This window comes from Heterodontus francisci, chromosome 11 (assembly GCF_036365525.1).
Source record: "Heterodontus francisci isolate sHetFra1 chromosome 11, sHetFra1.hap1, whole genome shotgun sequence".
NCBI lineage: Eukaryota > Metazoa > Chordata > Chondrichthyes > Heterodontiformes > Heterodontidae > Heterodontus > Heterodontus francisci.
In genome coordinates, this window is record NC_090381.1 from 42,643,543 (window position 1) to 42,670,299 (window position 26,757).

General features: G+C 43.8%; 1 protein-coding gene across 6 annotated transcripts in view; it reads right to left on the bottom strand.

Annotated features, from left to right (window-relative positions):
• LOC137375217 (hepatic and glial cell adhesion molecule-like) overlaps positions 1–2,414 on the bottom strand; it is a 51,785-nt gene extending 49,371 nt beyond the window's left edge. For 4 of the 6 annotated variants that reach the window (XR_010975953.1, XR_010975951.1, XR_010975952.1 and 1 more), the window contains exons 1-2: positions 2,073–2,413; positions 1,220–1,406 (exon numbers count right to left, since the gene is read on the bottom strand). The gene's annotated coding sequence lies outside the window, so the exon portion shown is untranslated. Of the gene's footprint in view, positions 1–1,219; positions 1,407–2,072 lie in introns of all 6 variants that reach the window. The other 2 variants (XM_068042040.1, XM_068042039.1) reach the window with 2 other exon arrangements.
• Positions 2,415–26,757: the final 24,343 nt, after the last annotated feature.

A 26,757-nucleotide genomic window follows, 5' to 3' on the forward strand; every position in this document is an offset into this window, starting at 1 on the left:
GTTCCCATGACCATCCAAGCTAAAGAAATCTTAGCTTTTGTAACATCAGATGGCCTATTCCAATGCAAAGCCATGCCATTCGGTTTAGCATAGCAACACCTGAGAAGACCACCTAGATCGTTTAAGGGCGTGATTCGAAGGGCTTCAAAGCACTAACCTAGTGGAAAATTTAGCCAAAAACGAGTTTGTTAAGGCCAAAATGACCTACCTGGGCCATGTTGTAGGTCAAGTTCGGGTGTCACCAACAGCAACAAAAGTACAAGCCCTGATAGATTTCCCTGTTCCCAAGACCGAAAGAGATATAATGCAATTGCTGGGGATGTGCAGAGTCTACAGAATATTTGTCCCTAATTTCAGCACTCTAGCTGCCCCATTGACCGATTTATTAAAGAAAACTGTTAAGATAGAGTGGTCAGAACTATGCCAGACGGCTTTTGAGAAATTGAAGGCCATTCTAACAAATAAACCTGTGTTAGGAGCCCCAAACTTTAACAAATCATTCAAGGTGGCTATTGACGTGAGTGATGTTGGAGTAGGAGATGTCTTACTCTAGGAAGATGACTCAGGTATTGAGAGACCAATTGGCTGTGGGTCTGCTGTTAGCCCTTCAACATTTTGAGGTTTGTGTCAATAATGGACACAGGGAAATATTAATATTCAGTGACAATGATCCTCTGACTTTCCTAGAGAAAGTCAAAGTCAACAACGCCAGGCTGTTCAGATGAAATTTACTCCTACAACCATGTAATGTAAAAATCATGCACATTGCTGGAAAAAAGACATTGCAGATGCTCTGTCCAGAATTTAATCAGACAATGTGCCACCAGCAAGCTGTGGAAGGCCTGGTGACAGTGACTGAGGAATGTATCTGAATAAATGCGTAGGAATGTTTACTGTCATGTATTTTACTTTGCTTTCTTTCATAAAAAATGAAGTACCAAGGAATTTCATTTTTTCCCTTTTTCAGGAAGGTGTCAGGCTCATACAATCCGAACTTATGAACTATAAAATGAACTTATGAAATAAACCCAAAAACGCACACCTTTCTTGTAAACAAAATGGAGTAACAGGTCCCCGTGACATTTTTTTCCTGCCAATACACATAGAACTACAAGAACTCTGAGATAATCTTCATGCCTGGACAAGTCTTGAAGATGGAATTAAAATATAAATGACCTTTATAGACACATCTCTGAGAAATCATTAAAATGCAAATGACCTTTTCTGTGGAAATGGCTGCTTCTCTCCAACTGATTGGGTTAACGATGATGTTGCAGACTTTTTGGCTCCAAACTCAAAATCCAACGCATGCGTATAAAAACTTTATAAAGTTGAGCTGGGATGAATGACACATGGACTCCATTGTCTAAAAGTGGCCTCACCATCAGAAACCATTTATGAGAACACTGGAAAGAAAAACGATGGTCACATGACAGAAATTAGGAGCTTTAGTAAAGGTATATTCTGGGCCGACAAAGGAGATCCATCTATGCCATCGAAGAGAAGGGACCCTGCCTAAGATTACCAGCTTTGAACTACATGTAGGTAGTGACTGGAGTTTGACCTTGAACTCTCGACCTGAGAAATCATGCCAAGACTTCATCATTGACCTTTGGTTGGAACATAACAAAAAGCAGTCTGCAACAGCACATCTGTCTTTCTGAACACCCGAAGTCTTTCTTCAGTGAGCAAGGGAAAATAATACAGGCCTGCACTGTTTCAAGTCCTTACCCTGGGGATAGGCAAGTTTAACAGGCGACTCTTTAAAATCATCAGACGTAATGCTTACTATCTTTATAATCTCTATCTTTTCTTGAGTGTGTGCGTATATCTGTATGAGTTTGAGGGTCGGTATTGTTGTGTATATTTTGGATATTGTATAATAAACATTTATCTTTCTTTTAAACTTACGAAAAAATCAATCATTTGTCTGTTTTGATTATTAAAGCATTCAGGGGTTTAAAAAAATGCTATCTTCAGTCAGTCGAGAGATAAAAAGGGGAAACCATCCCTATCATCTCTCACCTGTCTGTAACACCAGTAAAAAGATAAACCTGAATGTGGAAACTCACCTGAATGTGTTCCTGAAATTCTCTCCTTCCAATATTTCTCTCTGTCAGCTCCTTTGTGTGCAGTTTGAGCAGTCAGTGAATGACAATAAGTGAGAAGTGTCTCAGTGACAGTCAGGCTGAATTCACTCACATTAATTCCTGTCTGTTCAAAGCCACCAGCTGGTGTTTGAGTGGATTGATTCTCTCCTGTCCAGGAGCTGCTTCCAAATGTCCACACACTCACCTACTTCTCCATTTCTGTCCTGTTCGACTTACACCAGCCTGGAACTTTAGAATAAACAGCATCTGTATTTAAACTTGTCAACTGTTAGATTTTCAGTTAGGGTGGAACTTGGCTTAGCTACAGATTGTCTGGTTCCCAGGGCTTCATTTCAATACCTGACTTGCCATTGGTCCAAATTCACTGAAATAGGCCGATGAGGGAAGTTAAATATTGATTCCACCTTCAACATCTACAAACAATTCATTTTAAAATATATTAATAGCTGAAATCTCTTGTTTAGTGTTTTCTTCATTGTATCTGGTGTTAACTGACAGTTGACAGATTATTGATAACTTAATATTAATGTAATTAAAGTGCTTCACACATTAAAATGTATTTCGAAGATTTCATTCGCAATTTAAGACTGCCAGCACTGAACACCTTCTTTGTAAAAGAGAGAAACAGAGCTCATTGTAAGCCGAGCTGTTTCCTGTCGCTAACTAGGGAATTATGAATAACTGGAAGGAGTCACTTTCCAGACACAGGAATTACTATGTGACTCAATGTTCAATTCGGACACACTCTGACTCTCTCTAGGAGTGTCCAACCTCTGAGCCTGAAGTCAGCTCGGGGGATTCACCAGATTGTAGTTTACTTCCAATGTAAGAAAACATTGAGTGACTGGTATTTCTTCTCAAAATGTCCTGTTTGTAAACAGCAGCCCCATCAACACTGAATCTGCAGCCTGTTTGCACCATCTTCAGAAATGTGTTGCCTCTAGTTCAATTCTGGTGGAGGTCCATCTCTACATCCCCAATTCTGTGAATATTGTCATCCTGAGACTTAGCATGGAATAGTTAGTCTTAAAATTAAAACAAATGGAAATGAGTAACGTTTACAGTAAAGCATTTCTTCTCTTTGTCCTCAATTTCCAGATTTCGTATTCCATCCTTCCACATTTTTGTTCCTATATCTGTTACTTTAATTGTATCTCAGCAACAATTGTGCAATTTTGAATCACATTTATCTTTTAATGATTGGCAAAATATATCTTTGTTTCATGGGAAAGCCAAATCCTATCTTGCTAAATACACAGAAAACCCTATTTAGCCAAGAACAGTTAAACAGCAAACACTAATGAGGGTTGAAGAATTGTAAAGTGATCCCGAGGTGAGGGAACAATAAATATCCCTAACACCTATTCGTGAAATTATATAACTACACAGAGAAAATAACGTTTGCAATAAAATGTTAGTGTAATTGGACACATTAATAGGTGGATATAATGCAAACTTTCATGGTAACTCACAGGGATGTTTATAGACTCTAAACCTCTATCTTCCTAATATTAGCATTAAACGCAATTTACTCAGCTGTACAGTAGGAATTTCACCCCCTAGTGACTTGTGGCAGTTGTTGCACACTTTAGGAGAAATCCTAAGTTTGCAAAATCACGGCTCATTGTTACAAATGTATCTCCATAATTACAGATAAGGAGGCAGTGATTGCTGCTTGGAGAGACTTCCAGGGGCTCTGTATTTCATAAGATCATAAGAACGAGGAGCAGGAGTAGGCCATCCGGCCCCTCGAGCCTGCTCCGCCATTCAGTAAGATCATGGCTGATCTTTTTGTGGATTCAGATCCACTTACCCGCGCTCTCACCGTATCCCTTAATTCCTTTATGTTCAAAAAGATATCTACCTTAGCTTTAAAAACGTTTACTGAAGAAGCGTCAACTACTTCACTGGGCAAGGAATTCCATAGATTAACAACCCTCTGGGTGAAGAAGTTCCTTCTTAATTCAGTCCTTAATCTGCTCCCTCTAATCTTGAGGCTATGCCCTCTTGTCCTAGCTTCACCTGCCAGTGGAAACATCCTCTCTACTTGTATCTTACCTATTCCCTTCATAATTTTATATGTTTCTAGAAGATCCCCCCTCATTCTTCTGAATTCCAATGAGTATAATCCCAATCTACTCAGTCTCTCCTCATAAGCCAATCCCCTCAACTCCGGAATCAACCTAGTGAACCTCCTCTGCACCCTCTCCAGTGCCAGTACATCCTCTCTCAAGTAAGGAGACCAAAACTGCACACAGTACTCCAGGTGCGGCCTCACCCGTACCTTATACAGCTGCAACATAACCTCTCTGCTTTTAAACTCAATCCCTTTAGCAATGAAGGACAAAATTCCATTTGCCTTCCTAATTACTTGCTGTACCTACAGACCAACCTTCTGCGATTCATGCACAAGGACACCCAGGTCCCTCTGCATAGCAGCATGCGGTAACTTTTTACCATTCAAGTAATAATCCTTTTTACTGTTACTCCTACCGAAATGAATGACTTCACATTTATTAACATTGTATTCCATCTGCCAGACCTTTGCCCACTCACTCAATGTATCTATGTTCCTCTGCAAAGTTTCACAGTCATCTGCACACTTTGCTCTGCCACTCATCTTAGTGTCATCTGCAAACTTTGACACCCTACACGTGGTCCCCAACTCCAAATCATCTATATAAATTGTAAATAATTGCGGTCCCAACACCGATCCCTGAGGCACACTACTAGTGACTGATCGCCAACCAGAATAGCACTCATTTATCTCCACTCTCTGCTTCCTGTTAGTCAACCAATCCTCTATCCATGCTAATACTTTACCCCTAACACCATGCATCCTTATCTTATGCAGCAGCCTCTTGTGCGGCACTTTGTCGAAGGCCTTTTGGAAATCTAGGGACACCACTTCCACTGGGTCCCCATTGTCCACCTTGCTCGTAATGTCATCATAGAATTCCAAAAGATTTGTCAAGCATGACCTGCCCTTCATGAACCCATGCTGCGTCTGCCCAACGGGACAATTTCTATCGAGATGCCCTGCTATTTCTTCCTTGATAATAGACTCAAGCATCTTCCCCACTACAGAGGTTAAGCTAACCGGTCTATAATTCCCCATCTTTTGTCTACCTCCCTTTTTAAACAGTGGCGTCACATCTGCTGTTTTCCAATCTGCTGGGACTACCCCAGAGTCCAGCGAATTTTGGAAAATTACCGCCAGTGCACCTGCTATTTCTCCCGCCATCTCTTTTAGTACCCTGGGATGCATTCCATCAGGGCCAGGAGACTTATCAATTCTTAGCTCCATTAGCTTGCCCAACACTACCTCTTCCGTAATAATGACTGTTTCCAGGTCCTCACCTACGTTCGTCTCTTTGTCAATTCCTGGCATGTTATTAATGTCCTCCACTGTGAAGACCGATACAAAATACCTGTTCAATGCCTCGGCCATTTCATCATATCCCATAACTAAATTCCCCTTCTCATCCTCTAAAGGACCAACGTTTACTTTAGCCACTCTTTTTCGTTTTATATATTTATAGAAACTTTTGCTATCTGTCTTTATATTCTGTGCTAGTTTTTTCTCATGTTCTATCTTACTTTTCTTTATAGCTCTTTTTGTGGCTTTCTGTTGACCTTTAAAGTTTTCCCAATCTTCTAGTTTCATGCTGTTTTTGGCCACTTTGTATGCCTTCTCTTTCAATTTGATAGCCTCCCTTATTTCCTTAGACACCCATGGCAGATTACCCCTTTTCTTCCAGTCCTTCCTTTTCACTGGAATATACTTTTGCTGAGCACTTTGAAAAATTGCTTTGAAAGTCCTCCACTGCTCGTCAACTGTCCCACCATAAAATCTTTGTTTCCAGTCTACTTTAGCCAAGTCCCCCCTCATTCTATTGTAGTCCTCCTTGTTCAAAGCAGCACCTTGGTATTGGATTTTATCTTCACACTCTCCATCTGTATTCTAAATTCAACCATACTGTGATCACTCCTTCCAAGAGGATCCCTAACTATGAGGTAATTAATTATTCCTGTCTCATTACACAGGACTAGATCTAGGATAGCTTGCTCCCTCGTCGGTTCCATTACATTCTGTTCAAGAAAACTATCACGGATACACTCAATGACCTCCTCCTCAAGGCTATCCTGACTGAGCTGTTTCGACCAAACTACATGTAGATTAAAATCCCCCATGATAATTGCCGTACCATTTTTACAGGCATTAGTTATTTCTTTGTTTATTGCCCGCCCCAATGTGATGTTATTATTTGGTGGCCTTTATACTACGCCTATCAATGACTTTTTCTTCTTAGAGTTTCTAATTTCCACCCATATGGATTCAACCTCATTCTCCATAGAACCTATATCATCTCTCAGTACCGCCCTGATGTCGTCCTTGAATATCAGAGCTACACCACCTCCCTTACCTTCCTGTCTGTCCTTCCGAATAGTCTGGTACCCCTGGATATTTAACTCCCAGTCGTGACCAACCTGTAGCCATTTCTCCGTATAGGCTACCAAATCATATTCATTCGCGATGATTTGTGCCGTTAACTCATCAACCTTGTTACGAATGCTACGAGCATTCAGGTAAAGTGCCTTTATGCTAGCTTTCTTACCCTCATGATTTCCAACATCTCTAATAATAACCCCTGAGTTATCCTTCCTTTCTGCTTCTTTCATAGTCTGCCTTGAACTTAAACCTTCCTGCACACATGTTAACCTGCTGCTTACCTTTTTATTTACCATCATACTCCCTGTCGTTTTCCCTTTCCCTTCCCCCCGAGTCACTAGTTTAAAGTCCTAGAGACCACCCTATTTATCCGTTTCGCTAGAACACTGGTTCCAGATTGGTTCAGGTGGAGACCGTCCCATCGGTACAGATCCCCCCGGTTCCAAAACTGATGCCAATGCCCCATGAAATGGAACCCCTCTTTCCCACACCACTCCCTTAGTCACGTGTTTACTTCCCTAATATTCTTATCCCTAAGCCAATTTGCACGTGGCTCGGGCAGTAATCCGGTGATTATGACCCTCAAGGACCTGTTCCTTAATTTCGTTCCTAGTGCTTTATAATCCCCAAACAGGTCCTCCATCCTAGCCTTGCCTATGTTGTTAGTCCCAATGTGGACCACAACAACTGGATCCTCCCCCTCCCGTTCCAATATCCTTTCAAGCCAGTCAGAGATGTCCTGCACCCTGGCACCGGGCAGGCAACACACCATGCGGGACTCCCGATCCGGCTTGCAAAGGATACTATCTATCCCCCTAATTATAGAATCCCCTATAACTACCACTTGTCTTTTTGCTCCCCCCTCTTGAATGGCCTTCTGCACCATGGTGCCATGGTCAGTTGGCTCATCCTCCCCGCAGCCCTTTTCCTCATCCACACAGGGAGCAAGTATCTCGTACCTGTTGGATAAGGTCAAAGGCTGAGGCTCCTCCACTCCTGAACTCAGGATCCCCCTGCCTGCCTCACTTGCAATCACACCCTGTTGTCCCTGAGCACTAACTGAATTTGAATTACTTAATCTACCAGGTGTGACTGCCTCCTGAAACAAAACGTCCAGGTAATTATCCCCCTCCCGGATGTGCCGCAGTGTTTGAAGCTCAGATTCCAGATCATCAACTCTGAGCCGGAGTTCTTCCAGCAACCAACACTTGCTGCAGATGTGGTCCCTGCCGTTCACAATGGAGTCAGCCAGCTCCCACATCATACAGCTACAGCACATCACCTGCACAGCCATCTCTACTTAGTTAATTACTTTATTACTTTATATAAATTTATGAGTTAAATACTTTCTGATACTTCTCTGCTATGGTCTTTTTCAAATAACCAATTAATAGATTTCCCCTAAAAGATGGACCCCCCCCCCACCGACCCCATTAGGAGGCCGTCAGGCTTTACCTGGCAGTGTCCAAGCATGGCGGTGGCCTTCAGCAAAATTGAGCTGGAAATGAGAAGAGGCACTTAAGTGGCCAATTGGCCTGCCCCATGCTGGACAAAATGGCAGAGGGCCCCGGGCAACATCGGGGACGGTGCCCCCTGCCATTTTGTTTGCCACCCCCACCTCCATGCCTGCCTCCAAGGCAGCACAAAATTCTGCACATTGTGTTTCCTGTCAGTGGCAACAGAAAGCCTGCAAGGCTCACCAAGAGGGCATGGCTGGAGGTGGCTCATGATGTCAACAGTAGAGGACTGGTGAGGAGGAACTGGGTGCTATGCAGGAAATGCCTCAGTGACCTTTTCAGGTCTGGAAAGGTGAGTCCAAAGATAGGCCCAAATGGATCGCCTCCTGGTCAGCAGGCACCAGAGTACATAAGGGAGGGGCATCCTGGGGGTGCATGGAGTTTTACTGACCATAGGAGAGATAGATGCTTAACAGCCTTGAAGACCCATAAGCATAGGTCAGAATCCTAGTGCTGTTGGACAGGAGGCTGGATTGCAGACTATAGCAGCATATGCAAAACTGACAAGCTGCGAGTGGTGGGGGAGAGAGGCATTGTCCTAACTGCATCTTTATTCACCCCGCTGGCCAAGCGGGGTAATTGAATTCCAGGGAGAACGAGAGGCACACCTGGATGGTGGGATGCCACAGCTCATGTTGCTGATGCACTTTGAGCAGCTTGCCCTTGATGTGGCCAGAGTGCCATGCCACAGGGACACTGGTGACAGAGAAAGAGCGGCTTTGCCAAAGACAGGATAAAAGATCTCAACATCTCCAGGTTTAGGGAATGCATGACAATGCTCGCCATGCAACAAACTGTCAAAGCATGGGTTGTCATCTCATTATTTTATATCCCGATCCCTCATCACCATCTGCTTTTATGTCTCCCACAGGACCAGCTCCAGAGGAGCAGGAGGCCAGACAAAGCAACAAATTCCCGAAGACTCAGAGGAGGAGCACATCTCGGAGTGTGCACTGTCACATCTTTCTTGCATAGCCTTTACCAGCACAGATACTGGCACCTCAGTGGGTTATCGCGTGTTATTAGAGATGGTGGCACAGGCTGAAGCGTGCGTTGCTTAGAGCAGGAGGGGACGGGGGAGGCAGGGTCAGCTGTCACCAGTCCCCCTTCAGAGGATGGAAGTAAGGCACAGCCCTGATCAGAAGGGTGGCAATGCAGATGCCGGAGTCATGAAACAGGCAGCTCTATCCAGACATTTCATGGAGTTCTATGGTTCCTATGTCTATCATGTTCTCAAACCCATCGCCATCTTCCAGGGTATGGATGTTTTGGGTTTTTTCACTATTCCTTCGCCCTGCTACTCTGGCTCTGATGACTCGTCTACTATCTTCTTGCCTTGTTCTGCACATCTTTTCCCAATGATTGGTCTTTCCACAAGCTCTGCAGGTTGATCCATATATGGGACATTTCCTTCTATCTGTCAATTCATGTGGTCGTCCACAGCTCCTGCACATCCTCCTCTCTGTTTGTTGTTTCACTGCATTGACCCTGCTGCCTGTCTCTTGGCTTAACTGAAGGCTAGCCATTTAGGAGGTCAGAGTCTTCATCTGTCTGCTCGTGGCTTCATGTGCTCTGGCAATGTCTACAGCCTGTGATATTGTGAGCTTGTCCTGTCCGATTAGAGCTTTCTGTACTTCAGGATGTGCAGAGCCCCAAATGAGTTGATCTATCAGCCGTTCATCTGCGTCCTTAAGTTTACATTTTCTGGCTGCACTTTTCAATCTTGCTACAAAATTGTCAATAGGCTCGCCTTGTTCCTGTCTGAGACCTTGAAATTCATATCGGTATATCTGATGATTTGATTTTGGCTGGAGATGGGTGCTGAATCTTTCAAACATTTCGTCTGGGTTTTTGCTGTCCTCTTCGCTTAGGTCCCAGCTATTAAATAAATGTAATCCTTTATCTCCAGCCCACAGAAGGATATAGCTGACCCTCTCTTCTTCATTAGTACCTTTTAGCTAACTACTGAATGCCAAATTGCACTTTTGTTTAAACTTCTCAGATGCCTCTGCAACTTCATCAACTTCCCAATTCATGATCAGCTACAGCAGTGCATTCATTCCTGTCCCGGCTGACATTTTGATTTTTTTTTAGATGGTGCCTATCCCTGCCCTTAATGAGCTAACAAGAAGCTTGTTAAGTGGCTTTACTGGCCGTTTAGCGATGTCAGGCGGGCTGGCTTTTCTGGCTCGCGGTGGTGCCATTTAAACCTGGAGTGAGCCCACCCCTCATCCCGCCCTCTCAAACAAATAGAAATTCCATCCATGCTCTCTGAAGGGCAGTGCTTCCTTTGAGGTTGCCATATCAGATGGTGGCAGATATCTGCAGCCTCCTAGAGGAGGAGCTGCTCCCTGCTGGACCCAGAGGTCATGCATTGCCATTGGCTATGAAAGTCACCATCATTGTCAACTTTTTTGCCTCCGGATCCTTCCAGGGCACCACAACATACATATCCAAGTTCTCCTAGTTGGCTGCACAGCAATGTGTAAGGTAGGTCACTGATGGATTGCTTACCAGGACCAATAATTATGCAACTTTACCTCTCACTGGCTGGATCCCCACAGGTACAGAGTGACACTGACAGCACACATGTGGCAATCTGAGCACCACCACAGCAACCAGAAGGTTATAAACTGCAAGGGATATTCGTCCATTAATGCGCAGTTGGTGCGCAACCAAAGAAGTTCATGCAGAACTACGTCAGATTCCCTGGAAGCTGTCATGCTGAATTCATGCTGTGACAGTCCAACATTCCAGACAATACCAACAACAACTTGCATTTATATAGCACTTTTAATGTGGCAAAACATCCCAAACCACTCCAAAATTTGACTGAGGCATAGAAGAAAATATCAGGACAGATGATCAAAAGTATGGTCAAAGAAACAGGTTCTAATGAACATCTTAAAGGAGCATCAAGAGGTGGAGAGGTTTAGGGAGGGAATTTTAGAGCTTAGGGCCTAGGCAGGTGAAGGCACAGCCAGCAATGGTGGAGTGATTAAAATTGGGAATGCACAAGAGGCCAGAATTGGAGGAGCACAGAGGTCTCAAAGGCTTATCAGTCTGGAGGAGGTTATAGAGCTAGGAAAGGGCAAGGGATTTGAATTTTAATTTTAATGAGAATTTTAAAGTTGAGGTGTTGCCAAACTGGGAGCCACTGTAGGTCAGCGACCACAGGCATGATGGGTAACGGGACTTGCAGGTGTGCCACTTATCTCCAGGGTGTCCTTCTCTTCATCAGTTAGCTGGAAACTTTGTGACTGTCCATCTGCAGTCCTCTCTCTTTCCCTTGTGTGTTGTGTTCTCTTCTCCTGCAGAGTGATAAAATAGGGCTATGAGTGAGCGAAGGTCATTTATTTATTCAATGGATGCAGTGCATTCAGTGAGGGTGACTATGAGATAGATGTATCACATTGCATCAGGATTGGGGTGAGTGCAACAATGGATGGATAAATGGGGAGGTGATGAGGTGCAAAGAAAGTGGATGCTGCTAAAAGTTGAGTGGATGTAAACAGTGATGTGATGGAGAATGCTTAATAAGACAGAGTGATTGTGTGTGTGTGTGTGTGGGGTGGGAGGGGGTTGGGGGGGGGAGGTGGGGGGGAGCTTAAACTACAGGATGTAGTTGATTGAGCAAATGCACTAATTTTTCCTGACCTGGTTAGTTCATTAAATCACTTGGTGTTGCATCATGCCCTGGGCACAAAGCTCTTACTCCTCATCTCCTCAGCTACTTTCAAATGCACATTCTTGGTGAGAGCAGCAGGTTTCTTCCATTGCTGGTGAAAACTATGCCCCTCCTCCTTCTGACTGCACCCAGCAGTAATTCCAGTGATGCATCACTGAACCTGGGTGCTGCCCTAGCTCTATGTGCACCATCCATCCTAAAAAATTCCAATTTACATTTGGGAACTGTCCCTTTAAATACAGCTGAGATCGTGTCACATGGCTGCGCAGCTTGGAGATGTGAATCCGGAAGTCCAAATTAATTGGTTCAATTATTGAGATCGCAGATACTGGCCTGTTGAGTTGACAACCGGGTTTCACCCATGCAATTTTTCCCTCCTACCCTAAACCCGGAAGTCACCTTCATATTAATATCAGGATCTATAAGTTTCATATAGTCTGGGAGAAGCAGGACAGCTCAAGTAGTAATAGCAGAGAATGCATTCAGGATGGTTTTCTGGAACAACATGTTTTAGAACTGACAAGAGAATAGGCCATACTATGAGTAACACAGCAGAACTGGTGACGGAAGCTAAGGAAACATCTGCAAATAGTGACCATAATATGATTGAATTTGATATGAGGTTTGAGTGGGAGAAGTGAGTGTATCAAATCAGGATTTAAAATTTAGTTAAGGCAAATTTCGAAAGAATGAGAAATGACTTGACCTTCATAAATTGGGCTGAACTGTTAATGGGTAAACTGACAGGCAAACAGTGGGAAGTATTCAAAGGATTAATTGGTACAATACCAAACACATACATACACTAAAAGGCAAATACTACACTTGTGTAGTGAAACACCCACAGTCAACATATGAGGTAATAGATAATATTGAGCGAAAAGGATTACAAAAATGCAAGGAAAAGTGGAGATCCAGCAGCCTAGGAGAGATATTAAAAGGAGAAGGAGATACAAAAAAACGCAATCAACATGCAAAATAGGATTATGAAAAAAACTAGCAGAAAACATTATCAACATATTAAGAGAAATTGTTTGGTAAAGGCAGACAAGTGAGTGTAAATAACTTAGGTAGATGGAGTTCAAAGTAGGGAAGTTTCAGGTCATCTACTTTGGGTCTTAGAAAGACAAATTGGAATATTTTCTTAATGGTGAGAGACCATGAGCTCCAAAGAAGCAATGATGCTCAAAATTATTGTACAGGTACAAGTAGTAATCAAAAATGCTAATAGAACGTTGGTCTTTATCTCAAGGGAAATTGGAATACCAAAGTGAGAAAATTATGCTTCAGTTATAAAAAGCCTTGGTCAAATCCCATCTGATAAATATTAATGATTTAGATTTGAATGAAGGGGACATGATTAAAAAGTTTGCGAATGATCCAAAAATTGACTGTATAGTTGATAGTGAGGAAGAAAACTGTAGACTGCAAAAAGATATCAATGGACTGGTCAGTTGGGCAGAAAAATGACGAATGGAATTCATTCCATACAAGTGTGAGAATCATAGAAATTTACAGCATGGAAGTAGGCCATTCAGCCCATCATGTCAGTTTCAGCCAACAGGTATCCATCACCATTCAGCCTAATCCCACTTTCCAGCTCTTGGTCTGTAGCATTGTAGGTTACGGAACTTCAAGTGCATGTCCAAATACCTCTTAAATGTTATGAGGGTATTTGCCTCTATCACCCTTTCAGGCAGTGAGTTCCAGATCCACACCACACTCTGGGTGAAAAAATTTCCCCTGAATCCCTTCTAAACCTCCTACCTCTTATCCTAAATCTATGCCCCCTGGTTATGGAGTCCTCAACCAAGGGGAATAGAGCCTTCCTATCCACTCTATCTAGACCCATCATAATTTTATACACTTCAATTAGATCTCCCCTCAGCATCCTCTGTTCCAAAGAAAACAACCCTTGCCTGTCCAATCTTTCATCATCACTAAAATTCTCCAATTCAGGAAACATCATCATAACTCTCCTCTGCATCCTCTCTAGTGCAATCACATCTTTCCTACTGTGTGGTGACCAGAACTGTACGCAGTACTCCAGCTGTGATCTTACTAGTGCTTCATACAGTTCCAGCATAACCTCCCAGCTGTCATACTCAATGCCGCAGCTCATAAAGGCAAGCATCCCATATGCCTTCTTGACCACCTTATCTCCCTGTCCAGACACCTTCAGCAATTTGGGACATGCACACCCTCTGTTTTTCTAAACTTCTCAGTATCGTACCATTCATTGTGTATTCCCTTGCCTTGTTAGCCTTCCACAAATGCAAACAAGGCAAGGGAATACACAATATATGGTAGGACACTGAGAAGTGTAGAGGAACAGAGGGACCTTGGCGTGTAAGTCTACAAATCCCTGAAGGTAGCAGGACAGGTAGATTAGATGGTTAAAAAGAAATACGGGACACTTTCATTTATTAGCCAATGCACAGTATATAAGAGATGGGAAGTTGTGCCAGAACTGTAGAAAGCACTAGTGAGGTCACAGCTAGAGTGCTGCGTATTGTTCTGGTCAACACATGAGAGGAAACGTGTGATTGCACTAGAGAGGGTACAATTAAGATTTACGCGGATGTTGCTGGGAATGGAGAATTTTAGCTATGAGGAAATATTGGATAAGCTGGAGTTATTTTCTTGGAGCAGAGGAGGCCAAGAGGAGATTCAACTGAAGTCTATAAAATTATGAGGGAAGGACCTAAATTAGTAGAAGGATTAAAGGGGAGTGGAGGAGAATGTGTTTCACCCAGAGGGTGGCCGGGGTCTGGAACTCATGGTCTTAAAGGGTGATAGAAACAGAAAACTTCACTGTATTTAAAAAAATAATTGGATATGCAGTTGAAGTGTCATAACCTTCTACTAGTTGTTCTGTGATGAAGTCAATAACACAGTAGAGGGCAGAGCAAATCGGAGCCAGGAATAGCACCCATCCACCTAAAGTTCTCATTGGTTGCTTGTTGGAAATCATCTACTCCTTATTTTTAGGAGACCTTGAGCCAATAAAACGCTGAAGTGGGATTGAAATCATAGGATTAAGTGATTGAAAATCTTCTTCTTTGGCCTCCTTGTCTCGAGAGACAATGGGCAAGCGCCTAGAGGTGGTCAGTGGTTTCTGAAGCAGCGCCTGGATTGGCTATAAAGTCCAATTCTAGAGTGACAACTCTTCCACAGGCGCTGGAGATAAAATTGGTTGTCGGGGCTGTTACACAGTTGGCTCTCTCCTTGCACTTCTGTCTTTTTTCCTGCCAACTGCTAAGTCTCTTCGACTCGCCACACTTTAGCCCCGCCTTTATGGCTGCCCGCCAGCTCCGGTGATCATTGGCAACTGACTCCCACGACTTGTGATCAATGTCACAGGACTTCATGTCGCATTTGGAGATGTCTTTAAAGCGGAGACATGGATGGCCGGTGGGTCTGATAACAGTGACGAGCTCGCTGTAAATTGCGTCCTTGGGGATCCTGCCATCTTCCATGCGACTCACTTCTCAAGCGGCGCTGGCTCAGTAGGATGTATATGCTGGGGATGTTGGCTGCCTCGAGGACTTCTGCATTGGAGATACAGTCCTGCCACCTGATGCCAAGGATTCTCCGGAGGCAACGAAGATGGAATGAGTTGAGACGTCGCTCTTGGCTGACATACGTTGTCCAGGCCTCGCTACCATAGAGCAAGGTACTGAGGACACAGGCTTGAAACACTCGGACTTTTGTGTTCTGTGTCAGTGCGCCATTTTCCCACACCCTCTTGGCCAGTCTGGACATAGCAGCGGACACCTTTCCCATGCGCTTGTTGATTTCTGCATTGAGAGACAGGTTACTGGTGATAGTTGAGCCTAGATAGGTGAACTCTTGAACCACTTCCAGAGCGTGGTCGCCGATATTGATGGATGGAGCATTTCTGATGTCCTGTCCCATGATGTTCGTTTTCTTGAGGCTGATGGTTAGGTCAAATTCATTGCAGGCAGCCGCAAACCTGTCGATGAGTCTCTGCAGACACTCTTCTGTGTGGAATGTTAATGCAGCAACATTAGCAAAGAGGAGTTCCCTGATGAGGACTTTCCATACTTTGGTCTTCGCTCTAAGACGGGCAAGGTTGAACAACCTGCCATCTGATCTGGTGTGGAGGAAAATTCCTTCTTCTGAAGACTTGAACGCATATGAGAGCAGCAGTGAGAAGAAGATCCCAAACAGTGTAGGTGCGAGAACACAGCCCTGTTTCATGCCACTCAGGATAGGAAAGTGGTCTGATGTGGCACCGCTATGCTGAATTGTGCCTTTCATATTGTCATGGAATGAGGTGATGATACTTAGTAGCTTTGGTGGGCATCCGATCTTTGCTGGTAGTTTGAAGAGACCATGTCTGCTGACGAGGTCAAAGGCTTTGGTGAAATCTATGAAAGCAACATAGAGGGGCACCTGTTGTTCGTGGCATTCCTCCTGTAGCTGGCGAAGGGAGAACAACATGTCAATGGTGGATCTCTCTGCTCGAAAGCCGCACTGTGCCTCAGGGTAGACACGCTCAGCCAGCTTCTGGAGTCTGTTTAAAATAACTCGAGCGAAGACTTTCACCACTATGCTGAGCAGGGAGATTCCATGGTAGTTGTTGCAGTCACCGCGGTCACCCTTGTTCTTATAGAGGGTGATGATATTGGCATCGCGCATGTCCTGTGGTACTGCTCCCAGCACAGGCAAAGCTGTTCATGGAGTGCTGAGAGTATAGCAGGCTTGGCACTCTTGATGATTTCAGGGGTAATGCCATTCTTCCCAGGGGCTTTTCCGCTGGCTAGAGAATCAGTGGCATCACTGAGTTCCGATTTTGTTGGGTGTTCGTCCAGCTCATCCATGACTGGCAGAGACTGGGCTGCATTGAGGGCGGTATCAGTGACAACATTTTCCCTGGAGTACAGTTCTAGGTAGTGCTCCACCCAGTGGTCCATTTGCTTACGTTGGTCAGTGATCGTTTCCCCTGACTTAGACTTGAGGGGGGGCGATCTTCTTGATGGTTGGCCCAAAGCTCTCTTAACGCCATCATACATTCCTCTGATGTTTCCGGTGTCAGAGGTCAGCTGAATACGACTGCATAGGTGTTGCCAGTAGTCATCTGCACAGCGCCTGGCTGTTCTTTGTGCAGCGCTTCTGGCTACTTTAAGTGCTACAGATGTTAACTTGCTGGGGGCTTTCCTGTAGTTCAACAGTGCAGTTGCTTAGATTTTAAATGTAAATTGTGATTTTTTTCTGTAACAGGTTTGACATTTTCATTCAGTTCTCCCCACCATGATTCTGGTCTCTCTGGACCAAATTTACACTGATTTTCTTTGTCTTGTGTTACAGATTGTGCAGTGGACTAGTCTGAATGGTATTTATGCCTTTTTTATTTTACAACTGATGATTTATTTGTTTATTTTCAGCCTTTGTGGTTCTTGTTTCAGAATTGCAGACTTGTTTTAATTTGAACTGATGGCTCAATATTGCTGACTACACATCACAAGACTGTACAACATGAGTAAGGGTGGGTGTGGGCATTGTGTTGGGGACAGTAACTGATATTAATGTCCACAACTGATTAGGAAGTATGTCAGAATTCACCTGGATATATCAATAGTTCAATGTAATATTTTGGATCTAGCTAATGTTAAAATTATTTACCCTGGACATTCAAGTTTGGAGATGGGTTTCCTACCCTGTCACAGCCCCAGCTCATCAAAAAGAAATGCAGGAATTTATGTGAACTCATGATGCTGAGCATCAAGAGATTGTGGTTTGCAATGCTCTGTGCACTATAAGCTCTAGTATTGGACACAGCTTAATTTACAGAAAAGTAGAACAGGAACAGATTCATTTTTCACACAGGATTTACATCACTTTGTATAAGTTTTGCATTGCTTTGGAAGCCAGTTGATATGATATTGCAATTGACTGATTCGTTAAGTACTTGTTTAATGGTTTCCTTAGAATAGGATGTACTTTTAAGCACAAAAAACTCCCATTACATTTAGTTCTGCTTGGCCAAGAAGCAGACACATAATTAACCTTCTCCTTCACTGACTTATGATTGGTCACTTGTTTTTCAAGCTTCCATTCCATCCGTGGCAGTGAAAAATCTCTGCTTAGGAAAGGAAACTTGCCAAATTTGTAATTTCAAAGTTTACCATTTGTGACACGTAGACTGATTCTGTGAGGCTCTGTTCATAATGTGAAGTCTGACATGACAGGAATGCAGATTGCTGAATCAGACACATTCCTGACTTGTTTTCTGATTTTCTGACAAAAAGTTGTTTCTTGCAGCATGCAAGTCCAGCACAAGTCTCATTATAATTCCCCAAACCCCTGGTGACAGAATTTACACTGAACCTCATAATCTGTCTTTATCCACATTTTCTTTGGTGCTTTGCTTCTTGCTGCTGTTGAAAGCTGATTTTATTTTGCACAGCAACTCTTCTACGTTAGCCCTTGCTTGCAGCTGCTATTTCACTTGCGGCAGGCAGAGTATGCAGGTTGGAAATTCTTTCTCCAAAATCAGGAACTTCCTAAACCAAGAGGAGTTCTTGTGGGGACAAGAAAGACAGATGCAACCACAACACACAGAGATTTACTGCTAAAATGGCTGAATGAATTTCACAAAAGTATCCCTACAAGAGAGTAGAAAGGCAACTAACAAGAATTACATTGCTTTTCTAATTGATGGTTCCTGAGTTTTATATTGTTTTATTTTAACCTATCATTTAAAGATGCAAAATGAGTTAATATCATCTCTTCCTGTAGAGACAATTCCTGGGAAATGGGATAAGCTGGACATATACACGGGTAATCATTGACATAACAGCTGTTTAAAAAATGGTAAACTCTTTATTCTGAATAGATGGATAATCGGATAACCTTTGTCCATGTCAATGTGAAACTGGCATGTACATTTTCTCAATCAAAATAGGAGTCTAACCCAATCGAGGTAACTGTTTTTGGCATCATTGTAAACACAACTTAAAGAATAATACTCAAACTTCACAGGGTCACTGTATTTATTTTCTTTTAATTTTCAACTGATTATTCTCTAAATCTTTTCACATAAATTCCAGAATTGAAAGAAAGAAGTGTCAGCCAGATTACACTAACATTCTAAATGTGGTAACATTGGAAGTCGAGGTCCACACTCCGAATTCTCCACAAAAGATGTTCTTTATGGGCAGTTGGGACATTGGAGGTAGATGCTAAGCAGGGCCAAGCTGCTTCCCCATGAAGACAATCAACCTGAACCATTCGTATATGCATCCTAGCAGTCACCTACAAAGTGCAATTCGTAGGAACTTGGAGAGTACTTCTTAGGAAGTGGAATGTATGAGTTGAGGGAGCCTGGGGCAACCTTTAGAGAAAGGGAGGCTCAAAAAGGCAGGTATAATACAAGAAAAATACAAATAAAGTGCCTAGGTGTCACAATGGATTAGGCTGTTGGCCCAGATTTTGTGTTCAGTGCTGAAGAAATGGTCCTCGCTGTTTCCCATACTTACTGCTGGCCACAGACATTTTGTGGGCTTGTGAGCAGCGATGTACAGTCATCAGGTAACTGATCCAGCATGGCGCCCCCGACAGAAGATCTGTGGTGTGAGTGAGCAGGGCAAGCAACAGGGTGGCTCTTCAACCAATCAGATTGTTGAATCCTCACTGAGAAATGCAGAGTCTACGGCAGGAAGTAGAAATTAGATATAATTTAATGTAAAATTAGGTAGAGAAGGCAAAATAAAGAGAGGGAAAGAAAGGTTGTATTTAGGGGGAGAGATAAAAGAGAACAAAGAAAAAAAAGTTTTATTACATTTTTAGTGTCAGAGAGGTTGTCTGGCAGTAGTTATGTCTTATCGTGCCATTAAAAGTTCACTTACAGCTGAATGTACCAGCTCCAACTTTTTCTGCCATGTTTAATGGGTAACACATGGGTAAATATCGCATCTTCACGCCCTTACATGGATTTCAATTCCAAGTCTCTCATGAGGTACGGTTATAGCGCAGCCTGTGGAGGAGTAGATTTTCATATTTAAGTGCATATGTGCAGACTCTGGAAGCTGCTGTTCAGTTTACTTAATAACAGTGAGCACTATCAACTTGATCATTGTTCTCAATGCAAACATCTAAGTGTCAGGACATTGCTGCAGGAATTCCTCAGGGTAGTGTCCTAGACTTCAGCAGTTTCATCAATGACCTACCCTCTATCATAAGGTCAGAAGTGGGGGTGTTCGCTGATGATTGCACATTGAGTACCATTCACGACTCCTCAGATACTGAAGCAGTCCAAGTCCAAATGCAGCAAGACATGGACAACATTCAGGCTTGGTTTGATAAGTGGCAAGCAGCATTTGCAGCGCGCAAGTACCAGTCAATGACCATCTCCAACAAGAGAGAATCTCGGGTTTAGTTATATTTGTGTTTGTAGCGTTGTAGGGTGTTCTAGAGAAAGTCTTAGACTCCGGTAAAGGCTAACTAACAACTATTTATTATTTACAGTTGCTATTTACACTCTCCACATGCTACCTAAGCTAGCATCCTTTGTGCTGCTATACCTTCTTTTCCTCAAGCCTATCTTATGTGACTGTTACATCATTGTACAGTGGTGGGGGAGTCTCTCACTGTCTTAAGTATTATCCCTTTACAACCTTATACCACACTAACCATCTTCCCTTGATGTCCAACCTCATTGCTATTGCTGACTTTCCTAGCATCAACATCCTGAGGGTTACCATGATCCAGACATATAAATACTGTTGCTACAAGAGCAGGTCAGAGGCTGGGAATTATGCAGCGAGTAAATCATCTTCTGTCTGCCCAAAGCCTGTCCATCATCTACAAGGCACAAGTCAGGAGTGTGATGGAATACTCTCCACTTGCCTGGATGGATGCAGCTCCAACTACGCTCAAGAAGCTCGACACCATCCAGGACAAAGCAGCCCGTTTGATCGGTACCCCATCTACCACCATCAACATTCACTTCCTCCACCACCAACGCACAGTGGCAACAGTGTGTATCATCTACAAGAAGCACTGCAGCAACTTGCGACCCTTCCTTCGACAGTACCTTCCAAACTTGCGAACTCTTCCACCTAGAAGGACAGGGCAGTAAGTCCATGGGAACACCACCACCTGCAAGTTCCTCTCCAAGCCAGACAACATCCTGAATTGGAACTATATCGCCATTCCTTCACTGTCGCTGGGCCAAAATCATGGAACTCCCTTCCTAATAGCACCGTGGGTGTACCTACACCCCAAGGAATGCAGCGGTTCAAGAAGGCTGCTCACCATCACCTTCTCAAGGACGATTCGGGGTGGGCAATAAATGTTGTCCTAGCCAGCGATGCTCACATCCGATGAACAAATAAAAAAATCCAGGATATTGTTTTCTTTTCACTTCCAGAACCTTGTCTAAAATGCAAACAAGAAGAATGAACCATTCATGTGCTTTATCTTCCTTTCCCTTCATTTAAGCAGCCTGAAGTGGGATCAGAAATGCAACATTAGTAGAATTAGCATTAGAATGTATTCATAGGTTTTGAAGAATCACTGTAGTTGTGTGAGGCCCATTGAATGATGGAATGCTCGCTTGACCACTATGCTGGAACTGTACAACTCTATTTAATTGCCTCCACATCTGTGTAAACATGCTGTCCTTGCTTCACTAATCAAAGAGATAAGGGTGCGACTGGAGATGGGGCAGGCTGCCATAAACCATGAGAACTGGCAGCTTCAAGGCTGGGGAGGAGATGGCAGGACAAAGTTAGTGGGGCAATACAATCCAGTTTATTGATCAAGCTGCAGACCTGGAATGCGTTGGGGGTAGTGTAAACAAATGAGTAATGGTTATTGTATTCTATAAATGTGTGCTATAGACTTTGTTTCACTGAGAAGCTGTTTGGGTGACCAGAGAACTTCTCCCTTGCACCATGCTTGAATAAAACCTTTATTTACTTTAATCCTGTGGACTCGAGAGTGGTTATTTTCTCCACAACACAGCTTCATGAATCTATGCATTAAAATGGCACAAAGTAGTCAATTTTCCTCAGGCCTCAGGAATGACTGATGTGGAAAACTGAAATGTTACTGTTCCTGGCGGAGTAAGGGATGCTGTTCTGAAATGGGAATATAACATATTGCTGTGACAAAGCAGAAGAAGCTGTACCATGTTACTGGCTTTAATAGACTGAGTTTGGAGTGTTTTTTACATGCAATGGAAAAATGCTGCTTATTGCTAATATCCCTCAAAGTAAAAATTCGCTGAGGCCTGTTAGCAGACACGGGGATCGTGATGCGTGATTACTCCATGCCTGGTTGAGGTGATCACTTTGATTGTGGCATGCAGCCCAGCGCTAAACACACTGCTGGCTAACTGCACACTCAACAGGAGCCCAGATGTGTGCGTGGCTAGCACTAGTTACAGTTAGCCTGCACTGCTTAAAGGCACCCTCTTAAAGGGGAGTGCATTCTTGCTGCAGCAACTGGTGAAACTGTTTGTGAAAGTCTTTCAGGGAAGAAACAGGACTACCTGTGGAGCAGGAGGCCAGAGAGAGGCTTCCCAGGTTCTCTGATGCCTTAGTCCCGGAGGTGGGAATAGAGGAGAGAGGTCATGTTTCCAGTATGGGCCAGGAAGCCCTCCAGGTAGACACTGTGAAGGGGATGGGAGAAGATAGCCACATAGGTCAATGCAAGAAGTCTGGCCCCGAGGACCTGGCTGCAATGCCGCAAAAAGTTTAATGACCTCACACGGGTGGTCAAGGTCAGTGAATATATCTTCAAATCATAGACTGGTTACCTTGATGTGAGACCTTGGAGTGCATGTCCACAAGTCCCTGAAGGTGGCAGGACGGGTAGATGGAGTGGTGAAGAAGGCATATGGAATGCTTTCATTTATTGGCCGAGGTTTAGAATACAAAAGCAGGGATGTAATGCTGGAACTGTATAAAACACTGGTTAGGCCACAGCTGGAGTATTGCATACAGTTCTGGTTACCACATTACAGGAAGGACATAATTGCTCTGGAGAGAGTACAAAGGAGATTTACAAGAATGTTGCCAGGGCTTGAAAGTTGCAGCTATGAGGAAAGATTGGATCGGCTAGGGTTGTTTTCCTTAGAATAGAGGAGGCTGAGGGGTGACTTGATTGAGGTGCACAAAATTTTGAGGGTTCTAGCTAGAGTAGACAGGAAGGACCTGTTTCCCCTAGCGGATAGGTCAATTACCGGGGGCACAGATTTAAGGTGATTGGTAGAAGGGTTAGCGGGGACATGAGGAAAAACCTTTTCATCCAGAGGGTGGTGGGTATCTAGAATTCACTGCCATGAGCAGTGGTGGAGGCAGAAACTCTCAACTCTTTTAAAAGGTACCTGGACATGCACCTGAAGTGCTGTAACCTGCAAGGTTACAGACCAGGTGCTGGAAGGTGAGATTAGACTGGGCGGCTAGTTTTTTCAGCCGGCACAGACACGCTGGGCTGAATGGAGTCCTTCTGTAGCATAATTTTTCTATGGTTCGATGGGTCTAACAAACCCAGATTCTCCAACCTATCCACATTACTGAAGTTGCTCATCCCTGGAATCATTCTCGTGAATATTTTCTGAACCCTTTCTAATTCCTTAACATCCTTCTGGAAGTGTGGTGCCCGGGACTGGACACCCAGAGCGTGGTGGGAGTCTGGAACTCACTGCCTGAAAGGGTGGTAGAGGTAGAAAACCTCATCTCATTTAAAAGGTGACTGGATGTGCACCTGAAGTGCCGTAACCTGCGGGGCTATGCACCAAATGCTGGAAAGTGGGATAAGGCTGGATGGAATATTTTTAGCCGGCACAGACACGATAGCCAAGTGGCCTCTTTCTGTGCCATAAAGTTTCTGTGATTCTGTGATTCAATTGTTCAATCTGCCAATTGAGGCCGAACCAGTGTTTTATATAGGTTTATCATAACTTCCTTGTTTTTGTACTCTATTCCCTTATGTATAAACCCCAAGATCCCATATGCTTGATTAACTGCTTTCTGAACCTGCCTTGCAACCTTCAATGATTTGTGCACATATTCCCCCAGGTCCCTCTGCTCCTGCACCCCTTTTAGAATTGTACCCTTTAATTTACAATGCCTCTCCTCGTTCTTGCTACTAAAATGAATCACTTCACACTTTTCTGCATTAAATTTCATCTGCCACTTGTCTGCCCATTCCACCAGCCTGTCTACGTCCTCTTGAAGTTTATCACTATCCTCCTCACAAATCACAGTACTTCTGAGTTTTTGTGTCATCAGCAAATTTTGAAATTGTGCCCTGTACACCCAGGTCTAGGTCATAAATATATATGTAGAAAAGCAGAGATCCTGACACTGACCCCTCCAGTCCAAAAGAAAATTGTTCACAATTATTCCCTGTTTCCTGTCACTCAGCTAATTTTGTATCTATGCTGCTATTGTCCTATTTATTCCATGGGCTAAATGTTGCTCACAAGCCTGTTATGTGTTATTTTTTCAAATGCCTTTTAGAAATTGACGTACACCACGTTAACTGCATGACCCTCATCAACCCTTTGTTACCTCATCAAAAAACTCAAGCAAGTTTAGTTAGACATAATTTTCCCTTAACAAATCTGTGCTGGCTTTCCTTAATCAATCCACATTTGCCCAAGTGACTATTAATTTTGGTCTGAGCTTTTCATTTCTAAAAGCTTTCCCGCCACTGAGGTTAAACTGACTGTCCTGTAGTTGCTGGACTTGTCCATACGCCCTTTTTGAACAAGGGTATACGTGTGCAATTTTCCAGTCCTCTGGCACCACACCTGTGTTTAAAGAGGATTAGATTATGGCCAGTGCATCTGCAATTTCCATCCTTACTTCCCTAAGCAGCCTTGGATGCATTTCATCCGATCCTGGTGACTTATCAACTTTAAGTATAGCCAGCCTATCTCATGCCTCCTCTTTATCAATTTTTAGCCAATCCAGTGCCTCTTTCACCATGACTTGGGCAGCATCTTTTTCCTTGGTAAAGTCAGATGCAAAGCACTCATTTTGACCTCAGCCATGCTTTCTGCCTCTGTGCATAAATCCCCTTTTAGGTCTCTCATTGGCCCTAATCCACCTTGTATCACACTTTTACTATTAATGTGCCTATGGAAGACTTTTAGATTCCCTTTTATGTTCTCCTACCCACTGGACCACCAACCTCACACACTACTTAATGCAGCACAACCCCATCACTCACTAACCAGCAATTAGGACTCATACCTAATACTCAGATGCTCCACCTCACCCTCTCACACTACCATTTCTGCAAGCAATTCACCCACCTCTCGCAGTTTCCACATGCGTCCAGCTATTCATCCATGACAAGCACATCACCCAAAAACATTGCAACAAACTGATACTCTTCCCTCTCCCTTGCAGACAAGGTCGCACTTAACAGTAGGGAGCAGCAGAGAACTGGTGAGACAGGTACGGCTGCATCTCCTCAGCCCCACAGGAGGAGATAGTCCTGAGACTTATTGGCTGGCAGTGACTGAGGGCGTTGCAACCAGTGCTGCCAAGACCATTCAGGACGACGGTCTGTTCCTTCCTTATGCATCTTCTCAAATTCCACTTCACCTTCATCCCTGCTATCCCTGCAAGCTGCAGATGGTGCGACCATGGACCTCTTGAATTTCCACCCAATACCCGTTCCCTCACCCCAACCATCCTCTTCTGTATTTATGCTTTCAGATACTCAAGACCTGTTGCATGGTCAGTCACTACAGGCTCACCATGAAGGGTGCGACCAAGAGCAGCCACCTGATGAAGAAGCATGGTCACCTGTTCTCTCACTTGCAAACACCATCTCAGAAACAGGTACTAGGCAAACTTAAGAGGAAAATATAGAGGCAAGATCAGCATGTGGTGAGTCACTGCACATGAGTGGGCTGCAGCCAGGTTAGGAGGAAAGGATAACGTGCGTGCCAGCTTCCCGAAGGTTAAGATTGCAGTCGTGTTCAGCTGCAGAGAATTCAGATGAGGACTTCAACAGAGTGGTGCACAGGGGAACGCTGATGGGCATCAACACAGAGATGCTTGGTGCATTGCCAGGCCTGCCACAGAGCCTGTTGTCACCATCACAGAGCAGTGGAGTCTGACTCTAACTTGGCACAGGGCTTCACTTACAGCTTGGAGCCCATCCTTTCCAGCATGGAAGTGGTAGCCAACTTAAGACAGCACTTGCAGACCCAACCGTGATGAAGCATCTGGTGGCTGATGTCTCAGCTTCCATTGCAGCACAGGCAGAAGTCATCCAACATATCAAGCAATACTGCAGTGGAAACTCAGATTGAGATCATAAGATACATGCTTGTTGCTGTGTAAGCCCAGCTTGCTGTCATGCAGTCTCAGACTGCTGCCATCATGGTTATAGGAACCAGTGCTCAAAGGGGCATACAGGCTAATACAGCAGTCCAGCAATCTGTGCTCAAGCAGATGACTCGGATTGTTGAGGCACCACCTGGGGGAATGGCACTGGCTCTGTGGTGCACGAACCTGCCGTCCTCTATCAGGATGATAGCAGAGATCTGAGATGCAGAAGGATCTGGGTGTCCTCGTGCATAAATTACAAAAGGTTGGTATGCAGGTACAGCTCGTAATTAGGAAAGTTAATAGAAAGTTAATATCATTTATTGCGAGGGGAATTGAATGCAAAAGTAGGGAGGTTATGTTTCAGTTATACAGGGCTTTGGTGAGACCACATCTGGAGTACTGTGTATTGGTTTCCTTATTTAAGGAAGGATGTAAATGCATTGGAAGCAGTTCAGAGAAGGTTTACTAGACTAATACCTGGAAAGAGCAGGTTGTCTTACGAGGAAGGATTGGACAGGCTAGGCTTGTATCTACTGGAGTTTAGAGAGTAAGAGGCAACTTGATTAAAGCATAAATTCTCGAGGGGTCTTGACAGGGTGGATGTGGAAAGGATGTTTCCTTTTGTGGGAGAATCTAGAATTAGGGGTTACTATTTAAGAAT